Source organism: Epinephelus fuscoguttatus, linkage group LG3 (genome assembly GCF_011397635.1).
Source record: "Epinephelus fuscoguttatus linkage group LG3, E.fuscoguttatus.final_Chr_v1".
Taxonomy (NCBI): Eukaryota; Metazoa; Chordata; class Actinopteri; order Perciformes; family Serranidae; genus Epinephelus; species Epinephelus fuscoguttatus.
The window spans coordinates 47,348,215-47,367,960 of NC_064754.1; the positions used below are offsets into that span (position 1 = coordinate 47,348,215).

General features: G+C 39.7%; 1 long non-coding RNA gene across 1 annotated transcript; it reads left to right on the top strand.

Moving 5' to 3' along the window:
- The first annotated feature begins 15,438 nt into the window (after positions 1-15,438).
- LOC125886598 (uncharacterized) lies at positions 15,439-16,554 on the top strand. The gene is made up of 3 exons (XR_007449051.1): positions 15,439-15,764; positions 16,084-16,194; positions 16,394-16,554. It is a non-coding gene; the product is annotated as an uncharacterized LOC125886598 (long non-coding RNA).
- The last annotated feature ends 3,192 nt before the right edge of the window (positions 16,555-19,746 follow it).

Genomic DNA, 19,746 nt, shown 5'->3' on the forward strand with positions numbered 1-19,746 from the left:
TCTGCTCATCAATCACTGCGTACATTTTCCTTGCTTCTTCTCTTTTTCCAGTAGGATACACTGTCACAGGGCTGATTTTGGAGCATGACCACTGAATGTCTGCATTACCACAAATCTCTGTACATTTGGATGTGACTGCATTCTCACTCTCCTCCCTGCCATCATCTTTTTCAGCTTCTCTAGTTTCTTTTGTAGTGGGAGGAGGACCAGGATGTAGCGCTGAAATGTGTTTCACTACCACACTCCATACACTTGATAGACTCTCTGCAGTCTTTTGCGACATGCTGAGTTGACCCACAACACTTGAAACAAATGCGGTTTTCCTTCAGGAACAACTTCCGTTCCTCAACAGGTTTAGCTCTGAAGCTCCTACATTTTTTGAGCGGATGTGGCTTTTTATGTATGGGACATTGCTTTTCAGGATTTTCCATTTTCTTCTCAGCAGAGTTACTCTGGACAGCCAATAACTCTTGTGGAACATCGGTCTTGTGTACATTTACAGAAGCCCTGTTGCCACTTTTCATGTACTTCTCAGTTTTTGAGCTCTGGTTGCTGGGGGATGTAAAGCAAAACTGGGGTCATTTCTAACTTTTGCCTGCTGCCTTATAAAGCTGGAGAAAAAACTAAAAGGGGGAAATGCAACGCTATATTCCTCCTTGTATGTGGATCCCATGGCAATCCATTTTTCCTGTAAACTGTACGGTAATTTGTCCACAATAGGATTTACACCACGTGCTGGGTCCAAATAAGACAAGCCTGGCAGATATCCACCTTCTTTTGCACACTCTATCTCCTGAAGAATGTCGCCCAACTCTCTTAATTTAACATTATCTTTGTTGGTAAGTTTAGGAAAATCTTCAACCTTTTTCAGCAGTGCATGTTCAACTGCTTCAGGTGATCCATAACATTCTTCTAGTCGTTTCCAGACTAAGTGGAGAGCTGCTATTGGGTTGAACACATGCACAGAACGAATTCTCTTCGCCTGCTCTGAAGACTCTAAACCAAGCCATTTTATCATTAAATCTAATTCTTCTCTGGCTGAAAGCTTGAGTTCTTTGGTAGCGCTTTGAAATGATGCTCTCCATGACCAATAATTCTCGGGGCGGTCATCAAATTTGAGGAAACCTGCACTCAACATTTCCCGACGAATGAGATACTTTGTTATGTCTTTCACACCCTGAGACTCAGATGAAGGCTCCCTTAGAGGGTGGAGTAACTGTCCTGTTGGTCCTGACAAGTGTGTTTTATCTTCTAATTTCTCCTCATGTTGTTCTTGTTTGACATTAGCATCTTTGTTTTTCTCATTATGTTGAGTAGCTGTTTCATTCATGGGCATTTTACATTGCTGAAGTGCCATCTTGTGGCAGCCAAGGGGATCAACCTCGAATGGGACTTCCCTAGAATATGTTTTTGAATGCTGTTGGACATATTCGGATGTGCGCTCGGCTGAACTGAGAGGTAACTCAGTTAGTAAGTCTTGACTAAGTTCACTCTTGTTAGATTTGTCTGCTTCTTCATAGGCAGCAGCTTCAGCTGTAGCAGCAGCAACAGCTCTTTGGCTTTGTAGAATATAAAGATTTGCTTCAAGGTCGGCTCTCTGCTTTATGATGCTAGCCTCTTTTTGCGCATAAGTAAGCTGAGCACGGGCAGCCTCCGCCTTAGCCCGAGCTTTTAACGCTGCAGAACTAACTGAGGAGGCTCGACTTGACCGCTTTGATGACCGTGACTGTACAGACTGTGAACGGGCATCAACAATTTGAAATACATCAGTACTTTGATTAGCCTCTTGCTCCATTTCCACTCTCTCCTCTTGTTGCTGAGGAGCTGACTGACCGTAGACTCATTGTTGCTGCATACTGTATTATCTTGTTTAATTGTGCCCGCTGTGCTCTTGCCCTTTTACTATACTGTCCTCGCAATGAGTCCTCATACAGAGCTAGACAGTTAGCGAACAGTCATGTTCTCCAAGGCGTGACTTTTCTTGATAATTTAATGGAGACCAGTTACTGTAAAACTGCAACAAAATACAAAATGCACACACAAATCAGATTCTGAATACTTATCACAGTGACATGACTATATCTGCAATAAAATACACTGAGTAGCAGAGCAAAGCATGTTAGCCAGTTAGCAACATTAGGCTACAGGTCATTTTAGCTGAATTTACAGCAAAACAAATGTACAGAAAACATATTGTGCAGGTCATATCTATTAAATGTTAAACCACAGTACTCACGGACAAATAGTGTCCAAGGCAACAATGCTGAAGACAAAACTGCAGCAGGAGAAGCGGTCACCATATGCTCTTTACCATGTGCTGGTTAACTCTGAGAGAAATTCCCTGCTCTATAGCTACTGCTATTGAGCAACCAAAAGGGGGCACTGCAGTCCACAAAACCTATTTATATATTATATGCGCTCAAACAGAGGGCAGAACACCTTCAGTGAGAATCTACAATGTAAATAGTCATGAAAATAAAGAAAATGCATTGAATGAGAAGGTGTGTCCAAACTTTTGGCCTGTACTGTACATACAGCCAGAAAATGTGGTTTTAATGGAACCAGTGAGCTCCTGCAGAGCCCAAGTGTAGTCATGCTTCACCTATAGGGCACCGATTATCAAGTTATTTTTGTCTTAATTTTGTCACTAAATGTTGAATCACACAGTGATATTTGACTGGTTATGTTTTTTGTGGCATTTTCTTTTGCCGGCCATTTTAACCCTTTGAACTCTGCAATAGAAATGGTCCACCACTGTCCACATTGTTATTTTTGCTTATTGTTATGTAATTTGTTTAAATATCTTCAAATGCTTCATATCCCTAAAATCTGTATGACCTAAGCTAAAGGTTATATAAGTCAATAAACCATAATAAGTGATAAAGGTACTGAAATTGTCTCATAAAAAAATACAAAAATTGATTAGATAGTAGTAATAATAGATTTTACAAAATAAAGTCACAAATATGTTAATATAAAATATTTTTAAATGTAGAAACATAAAGACAGTATTTTGTAACCCTCCATAATTTATTTGAACTACATGCATTATTGATATGTGCTCATAAAAATGAGCAGAGTGCAAAGCTTTTCATTTGTTCCTCTGGCTCTGCCGCACATTATCATGCAGTTTTGCACCACATGTAATGTAGCACATCATCAGAAGCATACAGTATGATGATATGGAAGACCAAAGCCTCATTTTACTGCTGCAAAAAGAATGACTGTTCTTGTTAAAAGGTAAGGTAAGGTAACACATGGTCATAATGTGATGATGGAGAAAAGAATGAATGTTCTGTCTATTATGTTTTTTATTTTAGATTGATATATACAGGATAATACAAACAACAATCTCCCGTAGCCATCACAGGGAAATTATGGAATAATTAAGGGGTAATACTACATTTGGCATGCAAGGTCAGGTTACATAAGGTAATGATATGATAATGGGAAAGATGGCAGCCTTAAAGAAAAAATAATAAATGTTCTAGCTGTTATGGTTCTTATTTTAGATCTGTTTAAACATGATCATGCAAGCAGTGATCTCCTGCAGCTGTCAGGGGGAGGTCCATTTTTTAAAGGGTTCATGACAGAGCTTTCCTCTTCACATGCAAATGTTCCACCAAAACAGGTTGATTCCCGAAACTATTTTGCATGAGCACCATCACTGCATCCTAGGCTTAGTGCCACCAACGGCAATTGTGATTGGTTTAAAAAACAAAAACAAGCCAGGAGATTACTTTGTGATTCCAGACCTCTGAGTGCTGACACACTGCTGTGGAGATAGGTCTGGCCTATACGATTATCTACCTGAAATATATACATATATATATATATATATATATACACACACACTGCACTTAAAAACCCATAGATGCACAGAACTTTATTTGTTAAGCATTTGATGCCTGACATTTTTTATCTATCTCCAATACCCATTGCATTGTGGATGCAGTGCTCTGGATGGAGAATATCACAATGATATTATTCATATGCAGCCAGGTTTAGGTAATCCTACCAACGCTGAGACCAAACCATAAAAAGGACGATGAATTATTGAAGAGCATCAGAGAAATAGGAAACCTTTCTCTGAATAGGATCAACCTTTTGGGAATGCTTCAAAGAGCATTCAATAGTTGGCAAAAAAAAACCCAGCCTCTTCCTGCTTTATCCCTGTCGAAAAGCTCTGCCCTGGCTCTGAGAGGGAGAGGGAGGCAGTGACAGAGGGAGGGGGGAGGCGAGAGACTGAAAGCTCACCTATTGTTAAACCTTTATTTGCATGAAATTGTTTACCACCTTTTCATGCTGTTCACTCTTTTCCCCATCCCTGTCCCTTACTGCTCTATTTCTCTTGCTTTTTGATTTCATTTCTGTCTCTTCATTTTAACAGACACAGATGGTGGTGGTGTCTGAGGCAGACTTTGAGGACAATTGGCTCAAATTGCCATGTCCTGTATGTATATATGGTGTAGATTTAAAATGAGTGACCATGTGCTTGAGGGCTCAGGATGGAGTGAAATACACTGTAATGATCAGAAAGTAAAGCAAGTGTGGATATCATATTTTTCTTTGTTTTTCAGAAAAATTGCTATGAGTCCAGCAGTGCAAACTTAGAGTATAAGAGTGCAGAGTATTCAATGGAAGGTCAGTTGGGGTGGATGTAAGGCGTAACATGTTGCTGCAAGCTCTGAAGATGGTGAGCACAAACTTGGTGTGGGGTGAAGTCTTTGCCAGCTACCAAAAGCAAGAGACAAGTTGTTTTGTTATCATCAGCCAATGTCTAACCACTGCTAAACTTATACCTAGGACCATACATTGTCAGCATATCTAAGGCCCACTTATATTTCAAGTGTTTTCTATAGAGCATTTCCCACCACTATGGGTGATTTCATCTTCCTTTTGCATCCTGCACCTCAAGGATAGATAGAACTGGTGATATTCTGTATTTTACCAACATTGAACTGATGCTTGCAAGGACTGCCTGTGTATGCAGAGCCTGTCGTAGTGTGTACCCATGCCATAGAGTTCAATTGTTATCCAAAAATTGTTAAATGCTATTGCTTAATATACAAATCTACAGCTTAAATTGTGTTTAATGAAGCTCTAGCAAAAGTTCAGTCAGGAAGACGATACTTTTAATGTTTAGGCTGTAATTTTCTTTCTCACCCTGCCATTCACTTCTTGCATGTGTGCTCACTATCTCCACGTGACATTGTCCGGGTAGGTCAATTGAGTCATCAGCTGATTCACAATCAACCAATATCACAGCAACACACCTTCTCTATCAGCCTATCATCATATATGGTATACCATCAAATGGTTCTTTCTCTGCTGTATTTCTGTCTTGCTACCACTTCAGCTTCAGCAGTCAGCAGCCTCAGAATCAGCAGCCAACACCACCAGTGTCTGGACTCCATGGGGGGATATATCCTGCTAGTATGATAAAGAATAGGACACGCACATCCCCGAAGCCCACTGGGTTGGGTGCTGGATCACAAAGTATCAAAAGCATGAAAATAGAAAAAAGCGATCCACACACCAAAAGAGCTCCCGTATGCAATTTTTATTTTGTGTGACTTTTCAAGCGTGATGTTCTTCCGCAGTCTGAGAAAGAGTATCACGCTCGAAACAACTGACCTTAGACCCCATCCCAACTTAAGGTAGTCTTACCTTTAGTTAACACTCACATATTTGACATGATCAGTATATATCTCTATTAACAGGCTATGTATCACAGTCCTTTAAGTTGGCTGTAATTAAACCTCTCCTAAAAAAGCCCACCCTGGATCCAGAGGTGTTAGCAAACTATAGACCAATATCTAATCTTCCCTCCCTTTCTTTCAAAGATCCTTGAGAAAGTAGTCGCAGATCAGCTGTGTGATTTTCTCCGTGATAATAATTTATTTGAGGAATTTCAGTCAGGATTTAGAGTGCATCATAGCACTGAGACAGCACTAGTTAAAATTACAAATCATCTTCTGATAGCCTCAGACAAAGCACTTGTCTCTGTACTTGTTTTATTAGATCTTAGTGCCGTATTGTCACAACTGACCATCACATTCTACTACAGAAACTGGAACATTTAATTGGCTTTAGAGGTTCTGCACTAAGCTGGTTTAAATCATATTTATCCGATCAATTTCAATTTGTTTATGTTCACGATGAATCATCTTTACATACTAAAGTTTGTTTTGGAGTTCCATGTGGTTCTGACCAATTCCATTCACTTTATATATGCTTCCCCTAGATAACATCTTTAGAAAACACTCTGTAAATTCACCATACTCACTGACGTGACGTGCTGACGTATTGCGGTAAGCGAGTTGTGTCATTTCCGGTGTTTCTGTGACAGCGTCTCTGTACTGCTCTGGTGAATTCCACTTGCCTGCTTTCTCACCTCAGTTGCTTTAACGTCTACTTCAAGTCATAACCCACACTGGTTCTGTTTAAGCACCTATAGCTCTCCTCCTTTCTACGACTTTCTCGCTAATCTCTTAGCTGTTGTTTGCACGCTCTTAGCCTTGTTAGCTTAGCCATGGCTTCTCCTTCTCCTGCTCTTTCTTGCCCTGTGTGCCAAATGTTCAGTTATGCCTCTGCCTCCTTTAGCGACAGTGGTAACTGTAACAAGTGTAGCTTATTTGCTGCGTTGGAGGCGGTAGTTAGCCAGTCCCCTGTAGCCGGTGCGGAGCCACATAGCCTAGCCTTAGCCTCTGCTAACTGTCCTCCGGTAACTCCCGTTCAGCCGGGAGGTTGGGTCACGGTCCGCCAGAAGCACAGCTCCAAGCCGAAGCCCACGGCTCACCACCAGCCTGTTCACGTTTCCAACCGCTTTTCCCCACTCAGCGACACACCCGCTGAGGATAAAACTCAGGTTATTGGCAGCTCTATTCTGAGAAACGTGAAGTTAGCAACACCAGCGGCCATAGTCAAATGTATCCCTGGGGCCAGAGCGGGCGACATTGAATCAAATTTAAAGCTGCTGGCTAAAGCTAAACGTAGATTCAGTAAGATTGTTATTCGCGTCAGTGACACCCGGTTACGCCAATCGGAGGTCACTAAAATTAATATTGCTTCGGTGTGTGAATACGCAAAAACGATGTCGGACTCCGTAGTTTTCTCTGGACCCCTCCCAAATCTGACCAGTGATGACATGTTTAGCCGCATGTCATCATTTAACGTGGCTGTCCAGGTGGTGTCCAGCAAACGATGTGGGTTTTGTTAATAATTGGCAAACTTTCTGGGAAAACCTGGTCTTATTAGGAGAGCGGCATTCATCCCACTTTGGATGGAGCTGCTCTCATTTCTAGGAACCTGGCAAACTTTATTAGTAATTCAAATCCCTGACAACCCAGAGTTGAGACCAGGACTCAGAGTCGCAGTCCTAAACGCCTCTCTGAGCTTCTAGTTCAGTTACCCAGCCATAGTTTTAATAGTTTTATACAAACGGTGTCTGTCCCCCGACCGCCTAAATTATCTAAATCTACAATTAAACAAAGAGGAGTTGTGCATAACAACCTCATAAAAATTAATACCTCTTCTGTGACAGAAAGACAAAACAGGAGAATTAAATGCAGACTGTTAAATATCAGGTCTCTATCGTCTAAAGCAGTGTTAGTAAACGAATTAATATCAGATAATCATATTGATTTACTCAGTCTCACTGAAACCTGGCTGTGTCAAGATGAATATGTCAGTCTAAATGAGTCCACTCCTCCCAGTCACAATAATACCCACATTCCTTGAGGCAGCGGCCGAGGAGGGGGAGTTGCAGCCATTTTTAACTCTAGTCTGTTAATCAGCCCTAAACCTAAACTAGATTATAATTCATTTGAAAGCCTCGTTCTTAGTCTTTTACATCCGACCTGGAAAACCTCGCAGCCACTTTTATTTGTTATAGTGTACCGTGCTCCTGGCCCGTATTCTGAATTTTTATCTGAATTCTCAGAGTTTTTATCCAGTTTAGTTCTTAAATCAGATAAAGTTATTATTGTAGGCGATTTTAACATTCATGTCGATGTTGATAATGACTCCTTGGCTACCGCGTTTATCTCATTATTAGACTCCATTGGCTTCAGTCAGGGTGTACATGAACCTACTCATTGTTTTAACCATACCCTTGATCTAGTTCTGACGTATGGAATTGAAATTGATAACCTAAAAGTCTTTCCACAGAATCCCTCGCTATCGGATCATTATCTGATTACTTTTGATTTCTATTTACACGAGTACACGCCACTCAGCAACAGTTACTATACTAGATGTTTATCAGATAGTGCTGTCGCAAAACTTAAGGAAAAGATTACGTCGTCGTTAAATTCAATACCAATACCTTCAGTAACAGAGGTTTCCCGTGCCGACTTTAACCTCTCCCGAATTGATCATTTTGTTGATAGCACCGTAGGCTCGCTACGAACAATGCTCGACTCTGTAGCTCCTCTTAAAGAGAAGTTAAAAAAGCAAAGAAAGTTCGCTCCTTGGTATAACTGTCAAACCCGTAAGTTAAAACAAATATCGCGAAAATTTGAAAGGAATTGGCGATTAATCAAACTGGAAGAATCTCGTTTAATCTGGACAGACAGTCTCAAAACTTATAAGAGGGGCCTCTGCAATGCCAGAGCAAACTATTACTCAGCTCTAATAGAAGACAATAAGAACAACCCCATGTTTCTTTTCAGCACTGTAGCCAGGCTGACTGAGAGTCAAAGCTCTATTGAGCCTTGTATTCCCTTAGCCCTTAGCAGTAATGATTTTATGAGCTTTTTTAATGACAAAATTCTAACTATTAGAGGCAAAATTCATGACCTCCTGCCCTCAGATAGTACCTATCTAACCTCAAACACAGCTGTAAAATCTAATATATATTTAGATTGCTTCTCCCCAATTTCTCTTCAAGAATTGACTGCAGTGATTTCTTCATCCAAATCATCAACGTGTCTCTTAGACCCCATCCCAACTAGGCTACTTAAGGAGGTCTTTCCTTTAGTTAACACTCATATATTAGATATGATCAATATATCCTTATTAACAGACTATGTACCACAGTCTTTTAAGATAGCTGTAATTAAACCTCTACTAAAAAAGCCCTCCCTGGATCCAGAGGTGTTAGCCAACTATAGACCAATATCTAATCTTCCCTTTATGTCAAAGATCCTTGAGAAAGTAGTCGCAGACCAGCTGTGTGATTTTCTCCAGGATAATAATTTATTTGAGGAATTTCAGTCAGGATTTAGAGTGCATCATAGCACTGAGACAGCTCTAGTTAAAATTACAAATGACCTTCTGATTGCTTCAGACAAAGGACTCGTCTCTGTACTTGTTTTATTAGATCTTAGTGCGGCGTTTGACACAATTGACCATCAAATTCTACTGCAGAGACTGGATCACTTAATTGGCTTAAAAGGTTCTGCACTAAGCTGGTTTAAATCTTATTTATCTGATCGTTTTCAATTTGTTGACGTTCGCAATGAACCATCCTTACGTACTAAAGTTTGTTTTGGAGTTCCAAGAGTTCTGTGCTCGGACCAATCCTGTTTACTCTATATATGCTTCCTTTAGGTAACATCATTAGAAATCACTCTATAAATTTCCATTGTTATGCGGATGATACTCAGTTGTATTTATCAATGAAGCCAGAAGAAAGCAATCAATTAACTAAACTCCATAATTGCCTTAAAGACATAAAAACTTGGATGAGCACCAATTTCCTGATGTTAAATTCAGACAAAACTGAAGTTATTGTTCTTGGCCCCAAACAACTCAGAGACTCTTTATCTGATGACATAGTTTCTCTAGATGGCATTGCTCTGGCCCCTGCCACTACCGTAAGAAACCTCGGAGTAACATTTGATCAAGATTTGTCTTTTAATTCTCATTTAAAGCAAACCTCACGGACTGCATTTTTTCATCTGCGTAATATTGCGAAAATTAGGCCTATCCTGACCCGAAAAGATGCAGAAAAATTGGTCCACGCTTTTGTTACCTCAAGGCTGGATTATTGTAACTCTCTATTATCAGGTAGCTCTAGTAAGTCCTTAAAAACTCTCCAGCTAATTCAGAATGCAGCAGCACGTGTACTAACAGGAACTAAGAAATGCGATCATATCTCTCCTGTTTTAGCTTCTCTGCACTGGCTCCCTGTAAAATCCAGAATTGAATTTAAAATCCTACTGTTAACTTATAAAGCTCTAAATAGTCAAGCTCCATCATATCTTAGAGAGCTCACAGTGCCATATTATCCCACCAGAACACTGCGCTCTGAGAACGCAGGGTTACTCGTGGTCCCTAAAGTCTCCAAAAGTAGATCAGGAGCCAGAGCCTTTAGCTATCAGGCTCCTCTCCTGTGGAATCATCTTCCTGTTACGGTCCGGGAGGCAGACACTGTCTCCACATTTAAGACTAGACTTAAGACTTTCCTCTTTGATAAAGCTTATAGTTAGGGCTGGCTCAGGCTTGTCGTGTACCAGCCCTTAGTTAGGCTGACTTAGGCCTAGTCTGCCGGAGGACCCCTCTATAATACACCGGGCCCCTTCTCTCCTTCTCTCTCTCTCTCTCTCTCTCTCTCTCGGATCCTATTACTGCATCTAGCTAACCCGGCCATTCTGGATGTCACTAACTCGGCTTCTTCTCCGGAGCCTTTGTGCTCCACTGTCTCTCAGATTAACTCACATCACAGCGGTGCCTGGACAGCGTGACGTGTGTGGTTGTGCTGCTGCCGTGGTCCCGCCAGATGCCTCCTGCTGCTGCTGCCATCATTAGTCATTAGTCATACTTCTTCTGTTATTATACACATATGATTATTGTCACACATGTATACTGCCAGGTATTAATACATACTTTCAACATATTGTACCGCAGTAACCAGAACTATAACTATAATATTATTACTTCCATTAATGTTGTTGTAAGATACTGTCATTACCTGCATCTCTCTCTCTCTCTCTCTCTCTCTCTCTCTCTCTCTCTCTCTGTGTCATATGGATTACTGTTAATTTATCATGTTGATCTGTTCTGTACGACATCTATTGCACGTCTGTCCGTCCTGGAAGAGGGATCCCTCCTCAGTTGCTCTTCCTGAGGTTTCTACCGTTTTTTTTCCCCCGTTAAAGGGGTTTTTTTGGGGAGTTTTTCCTTATCCGCTGTGAGGGTCTTAAGGACAGAGGGATGTCGTATGCTGTAAAGCCCTGTGAGGCAAATTGTGATTTGTGATATTGGGCTTTATAAATAAAATTGATTGATTGATTGATTAAATTTCCACTCTTATGCGGATGATACACAATTATATTTATTTATAAAGGCAGACGAGACGGATCTATTAACTAATCTTAAAAAATGCCTTAAAGACATAAAATCCTGGATGAGCACCAATTTCCTGATGTTAAATTCAAACAAAACTAAAGTTATTGTTCTTGGCCCCAAACAACTCAGAAACTCTTTATCTGGTGGTAGAGTTTATGTAGATGGCATTGCTCTGGCCTCTAGCACTACCGTAAGAAACCTCAGAGTGATATTTGGTCAAGATTTGTCTTTTAACTTCCATTTAAAACAAACCTCAGGGACTGTGTATTTTCATCTGCTTAATATTGCAAAAAATTAGGCCTATCCTGTCCCAAAAAGTTGGTCCACACTTGTGTTACCTCTTGGCTGGATTACTGTAATTCCCTATTGTCAGGTAACTCTAATAAGTCTCTGAAAACTCTCCAGCTGATCCAGAACGAAGCGGCACATGTACTGACAGGAACTAAGAAACATGATCACAACACAACAAACAAGATCAGATCTCCTGTTTTAGCTTGTCTGCACTGGGACTGCACAGAATTGAATTGAAAATCCTGCTCCTAACTTACAAAGCTCTAAATAGTCAGGCTCTGTCAGGCAGTAGAGGGTGGCAGTAGCTCAGTCCATAGGGACTAGGGTTGGGAACCAGAGGGTCGCCTGTTCAAATCCCCGTCCGTTCCAAAATATGGCGCGTGGACTGGTAGCTGGATAGGTGCCTGTTAACCTCCTGGGTGCTGCCAAGGTGCCCTTGAGCAAGGCTCCAAACCCCCCCACCGTTCGGAGCGCCTGTCATGGGCAGCCCCACTCTGACATCTCTCCACTTAGTGCATGTATAGGTCCTGTTTGTGCATGTGTGTGTGCGGACCTGTGTGTAACTGACAACAGAGTGAAAAAATTGAATTTCCCCTCAGGGGGATTAATAAAGTATATAAAATTAAAATTAAAAATTAAAATGATCCCACCAGAACACTGCGCTCTGAGTCATACTTCTACTGTTATTATACACATATGATTATTGTCACATACATACTATCTAACAACAACATATTGTACCACAACAGCCGTAATTATTACTGTAATATTACTGTAATATAATATTAATGTTGTTGTAAGCTACTGTCATAACCGTCTGTCCTGCATCTGTTTCTCTCTCTCTCTCTCTTTCTCTGTCTCTTTGTGTCATATGGATTACTGTTAATTTATCATGTTGATCTGTTCTGTACGACATCTATTGCACGTCTGTCCGTCCTGGAAGAGGGATCCCTCCTCAGTTGTTCTTCCTGAGGTTTCTACCGTTTTTTTCCCCTGTTAAAGGGTTTCTTTAAGGAGTTTTTCCTTATCCGCTGTGAGGGTCCAAGGACAGAGGGATGTCGTATGCTGTAAAGCCCTGTGAGGCAAATTGTGATTTGTGATATTGGGCTTTATAAATAAGATTGATTGATTGATTGATTGATTGGTGGCACGGTGGTGTAGCGGTTAGCACTGTTGCCTTACAGCAAGAGGGTTCCTGGTTCAATCCCAGGAGGGAGCCCTTCTGTGTGGACTTTGCATGTTCTCCCCGTGTCAGCGTGGGTTTTCTTTGGGCACCAAGGCTTCCTCCCACAGTCCAAAGACATGCAGATTGGGGATCGCTTAATTGGTGACTCTAAATTGCCCGTAGGTGTGAATGTGAGTGTGAATGGTTGTCTGTCTCTATGTGTCAGCCCTGCGATAGTCTGGTGACCTGTCCACGGTGTACCCTGCCTCTCGCCCAATGTCAGCTGGGATAGGCTCCAGCCCCCCCGCGACCCTCAAGAGGATAAGCAGTTACAAAAATGGATGAATGAATGATTGATTGATTGACTTATATTCTGCATCATATATTATCTTAACTTCATTCTTCTGTCTCTCTTGAATGAAATATAATGTTCTCACTGAGCTCAACAAGGCAGCACACAGGACGGAACAGGCAACATGCTGTTCATCCTCCCACCCCAAACCAGAACATTCTACTGCAGTGCAACACACTGGGAGGCAGCTACACTAAGCTAGCTTGCTGCAACATAGATGACAGTGGCCGATGTTTTTCTGTTGTGTCACATCAGTTGTGCACAGGCTTAAAAAGCAGGGTCTGCAGATTAATGGCCACAAACTTAATTGATAAGCGGGTACAAGAAGGTTACATTGGCTGTTTGGCAAATGGGCTCTGTGATTTCAGTGTTGTATGATGAGATGGCCCGTAGCAGCCAGTGTCCTGGTAAAACGTGTTTGGAACGAAGAGGGATCTTCCCCGAGGACGAAAGGACACAGCAAAGTCACTGTCATCGCATCAGAGGACGCACCCTGTTGTTTCACTAATAATATTACACCTTGAACAGCGAATCCCTGTTAAAGTCTGCAGGAGGAGAGCTAATAGCCGTTGGCCACAAATAACAGCTGAAGGAGGATGCATTGAGTTAGATTATGTTGAATTCAAGTTCTATTTAGTAAAAATGAGATTTGCACAAAGGTAAATTGTAATGTTCTCATAATGTGTTCAAAGTAATCAAATGCAGCTTTTGGTGTGAAACTTAAATATGAAGGTATTATTGGTGAAAAAGGTTTGAGTGCCTGTGTAATTGGTTAAAAAGTGTGTAATGGGTTAAAAAGTGTGTAATTGGTCAAAAAGCTCATGGTCAAGGTTAATGTGATTAAAAATGGTTCAAAAAAGGTATAAAAAACAGTCCATGTGAAATGATTAAAAACATGATAGTCATGATTAAAGTCTGAACTTAAAAAAAAAAGATAAAAAGTATTTAAAAAGAAAAAAACAGATACCCCATAATTTTTCTGGGTTTAATTCAAGTAAATGTAATTTCATCATAACGGTCTTTTCCTAAAAATGTTACTCAGGTTGGTCACTAGAGGGCGCATATGTGGCTCTAGAGAGGTTAACATCCCCTGAGACACACACCACCACAGAATAAATACTGTGGTGAAGCTGCTAACACACTCTTTGTATGTCTGTTGTTTTCAATTAACAGGTGGGTTAATATTCCTCCAGAATGCACAGGCACATCACAGTCTGAAAGATAAACATGTTGTTAATGTTGTATGTGTATTGGTTTGTGTCAAAGTAACAGCGGTAGAGTTCGTTTTGTAGTATTGTGTGATTTACTGGACCATTCAACAACATGCTAATGTGCTAAGCTAGCGGACCCATTGAGTTTACATTGAAGACGCTAACAAGCTAACCTGTAGATTGTAATAAGAGTGTGAGATTACAGACAGCTCGGTTCATTTGTTTCAATCTGTTGATGCTGTTTGTGGTATATTGCATGAGTACACCGAGAGTACTTCGAGCGTATTGTCACTTTTATTGTTTTTGTGCCTAGCTAATGCTGTTGTTGCACGTGGGAACGGTAGAAGTATGGAGCCCGCGCCAGCGTATGAACGTAACTTTATTAGGAACGTGGCCTGATGTACATACGCCATCTTGCCGTTAAAGGAGCAGGCTGTGATATGTGTTTTCTTAATTTGTACTGAAAACAATTGGTTTCATGCACTTAATGTTTCATTCTTGTTATTTTATGATGTTTTATTAATGTTAAAGCTGAGCAAATGTATAACAAAGGTTTAAGTATTTTGATATTGTGGTAACAGCTACAGTGATAACACTAAATTGTCACTTACTATACATTGGTATGAAATGGTTATGTTTATGATTTGTGTTAGAGATTATTTTCTGTATCGGAAAAAAGAGACATAAGACATTTATTTGATACAACATATAAACAAATGGTTAAAACTGTAATAGAACTGTGAAGTTCAAATAGCTGAAGTCTGTCAACAGTCAGGTTGTTTCAATAAGTGCATAATATTTATTTGCCTTATTAGCTGCTAACACGCTCTTCGTGTGTCTGTTGTTTTCAACTAACAGGATTAAATTCTCACACACGCCCACCTGGCCAATGCTAGGCCACGGGGGCAACACCTGTAACAGTAGAATTTGTAGTTGTGTACAGTTATTTGTATGTGTGTCAGTATGAGTTGTGTACTTGTAGATTGTTTTTTTCTCTCCACAAATACAACACAACATTTTTGCTCCTATTGTTGCAGTATATTTGGTGCAAAACATATTTGTGCACCTGTATCAAACAATGTGAAGTTGTGGACAAAATTTGAATATGTGCAAACCTGAATGTGAACTTGTATGTAAAATAATTTCTCAGGAAATTGTTTGTGTTCCTTTAAAACACAAATACAAATCAATAATTACAACTGCTCGAATCTTCCCCACGAGTCACACATCCTGTTTCCCTCAACTACAAATCACAAATCTGTGCATTCAGTCTATGGAGAAAAAGGCGGGTGCTGATCTTAGATCGACTGATTCCACAACCAGTCAAAGGAGAGGGGCTTTTGTCTGCATGGCGGAGTAAGAAGTCACGTCAAGGGGAAGGGGGCGGGGTTATTGAGCCACTCAGCCGCTGCAGTGCTGGAAAGCGTAACGCTGCCGCAAACGGGCCCCGGTAAGTTTGTTTTCAAACATTTTCGCCATGCACATAGTTATTTAGTTTTACCAGTTTCTTCAGATAACAGCTGTGTCCCAATTTAGGGCCCGCGTCCCTCGGAGGATGCAGCCCTAAATTGGGACACAGCTATTGTTTGTGATGTCTGCTTGGCTTAATGTTAACTGATCAACAGGTTTGCCTTGCTAGCATTAGCTAACGTTAGCAAGTTACTTAGCCATAGGCTCACCTACCAGCTCCACTTTCAGTTGACTAAACATTGCATAATGTGTAGTGGACAAGTTACTGTTTAAAGCGCTGTTTTTCATGTGGTCTACAGAGTTATCTGCCATTGAATAAGACAGTGCTAACTATGAGCTAACGTCACTACTCCACTGCGGCTCACCAACACCATCCAGCAGCTCAGGTCAAAGCCACCAGACCAGACCAGGTAAGAGTTGTTGTGCTGTTTATCCAGTAGTTTGTCTCACCAGACACCATGCAGACATGAAAATATATACCTAAAAGTCCTAAGACTAGTGGTGATTGTTGAGCTGACATGTTTGTTACATTGTACTGCTGAACCTGTGTTTATCTACTTATGACTTAATGACAAACTTTTAAACTGATTCTTCTATTCTTGTACACAGGGAAGAGGAAGAGAGACAGCAACACAGAGCTGCTTGAATACCTGGAGAGGGCAGATGAGAGGTTCTCACAGCACAGCAAGGACCTGAATGATGCCCTGCTGCAGAAGCTGGAGACTGACACCAGTGCGTTTCTTGGACTGATGGGGTGCATGGTGTCTGTGATGGAGGCCCAAGCCCAGAAATGAGCAGCTCTGGTTCATGGGAAGTTTTAGTTTTGCACATTCAACTCACACTTGTCACTTTTATAATTAGCTTGCTTTTTGTATTTAAATTAAAAAAAATCTAAAGGGACATGTCTGCCTCTGTAGGTTTTCACTTAATGATGTACAATTTAACTGTGTAATAAGTTCAAGTAAAGCTAGTAAAAACAAGTCAAGACCTCAACAGGTTACCCATTTATGAAGATGCTTTTCATAGATGTCTTCAGTCATTGCATTTATGAAGAAATGAGAACATGACAGCCATAATCATTTATATGAATTTATTGAACTGAAGGATGAAACAATATTGGTGACATGAAGTAGTCCAGCAAACACAGGTAAAAGGAGTCAGGTAAGCAGCAACAAAACAGCAAAAACAATGGAGGGTAGCAGTCATAACATGTGCATCATACACAAGCAGAACTAAATAAAACAAACATTTGAATGGCAGGTTTTTAGGAGGCACCTCCACCGTCCTTTCAATCTCCCAAAAGCCATTTCCACAACCGACCGTGCACTGCTTAATCTGTAGTTATAGGTGTCTTATTCAGGGGTCAATCTGCCAGTGTCTGCAAAGGGCTTCGTGAGCCAGCTCTGCATGGGGTAGCACAAAAATACATAGGTAAATAAGCATGTTGAGTGGAGAGTGATCAATACTAAAATCAATATCCATCATGCTATTTAACCCTTATGCCTCATTTAATAAATTTTTGCTCGTATTGAAAAATAAATGTGGATGCACATGGGTGTCTGTACATAAATGTGTGTATGTGCAGATAACACAGGGTCTTGCAGATCTGCATTCATAGCATGTGAATGTGCTGTACATTTAATGTATGAGGAATTGTACAGCACATTTGAAGAGTAATATATCATTTATATTATTTAGTTTATTACGTTCTATTGATGCCATATATATATATATATATATATATATATATGTATATATATATATATATGGCATGTGTTTGGCTGTGTTTATATATATATATATATATATATATATATATATAAACACAGCCAATATTATTAAGAACATTAAGTGACAAACTAAGAATGTTCTTAGTGAGGCATATGGATAAAGAAAATGAGGTTAAACATAATCACCACAACCGTGCCACACACGCACCCCGTAATCTCTTGTTACAGTTTATGACAGATAAGACTATAACAATACACACATCATAACATGTGTATGATAATCAACCGCTCCACGGATTGATTTTTCAACGACTTCATTGAAAACAGATGCACATGGCAGGGAGGAGGGTTAGCAAAACAGAGGAAAAGTGACAGGACGCTAAATTTCTCAGCTTCGCGTTGCAGTTTATTTATTAATGTGGTTAAAAATACAACCTACCTTGAATGTTGCCAAAATCACTATCTCTGCTGCTGTTAGTTTGAAAACAATCCACCACCGGCAGGCCTTCTCTCCTTCTCACTCCGCCATGCAGACAAAAGTCACTCTCCTTTGATTGGCTGTGGGACAAAAGCCCCCCTCCTCTGATTGGTTGTGGAATCAGTTGATGTCAGATCAGCACCTGCCTTTTTCTCCATAGACTGAATGCACAGATAGTTTTTCACCAAATATCTCAGTGGAGGCGCGATTTGTGATTTGTAGTTGAGGGAAACAGAATCTGTGACTCATGGGGAAGATTCGAGCAGCTGTAATTATCGATTTGTATTTGTGTTTTAAAGGAACACAAATAATTGAGAAATTATGTTACATACACAGAACATTTTTTGCACAAGTTCACATTCAGGTTTGCACATATTCAAATTTTGTCCACAACTTCACATTGTTTGATACAGGTGCACAAATATGTTTTACACCAAATATACTGCAACAATAGGAGCAAAAATGTGAGCGTATCAGTTTTTTAATCTGTGACTTGTAAAATAGGATTTGTGCACCTGTAATGAAGAATTCGTGAATGTGTAAGTGTTGTGTTGTATTTGTGGAGAGAAAAAAAAAATCTACAAGTACACAACTCATACTGACACACATACAAATCACTGTACAAGTACACAACTTATACTTACACACATACAAATCACAAATCACTGTACACTACAACTATAAATTCTACTGTTACAGGCGCTCAAACCTTTTTCACCAATAATACCTTCATACTTTAATAAATCCAGCTGTTTAAAGAGAGAAATTTGTTGATGTTTTTTCAGCAATATACTTATTCTTGAGATAAGGGACAAAACAGGTTTTAAAAATCAGTTTTTAAAAATGCACACTATATTTATTGGAATTGGATATGTCTGTAGAGAAAAGTAACTATTTAACTATGTAAAGGAACAGGTTCTAAATAAAAAGATAAACATGTTTCACTTTAGAACTTGATTTGTGTCAACACCGTCAGAGGCACTAAGGAATCTACAATTCTAATTCTTTCAGTCCAAAAAGAATCTGAGGTCCTGAAATACATTGGAATAGTGTTTAGTTACGCTGCCATGTATTAAAATACAATATATAAATTGTGCTGTGATTTCACACTATTCTGAATTCGCAGATTTCCTATGTCTGCATTTTCAATCTTTGTTTTTAATTTTAATACCATAAAAACAATTTCCTTAGATAAATAAGACATAAAATGATGCAGATTAGATAATCCTTTATTACATAGGTAACTTTAACTAATAAAAGAAGTAACTTTTTTTCCCCAAAATAAACGAAAACATACATCTGATGGTGCTGACAAAAACTGTTGACAATAAACTTATGTGCATTACTGATTAATAAACAAATATGATTTTAAACAGATTGACAATAGATGAAGAACAAACTATTCTTCTCTTTTATTGAACATAAATAACATATGTAACAGTTAGCAAACATCCTGTAAATTACACCATTTACAACTATCTTCAAAATAGTGTTTTTGGTGATATCTAGTGGTGAAAATAAAAGCATTATGGATTAGGTAGAAATTCAATGTAGAATTTTATTTATGTTAAATTAGTGAAATTAGAAAATACCAAATATTACATTTTTCTGACATCAGAATAAGCCCTTTATATCTAACTCTTGAAGCAAAAATCGATGTCTGAAGCTGGGTCAGATGGCTCCAGACCTCACCCTCAACGCCTTTGATTGGACTCGCCTTTACTCAAGAAAGTAACTTAGAATCAAAAGGATAG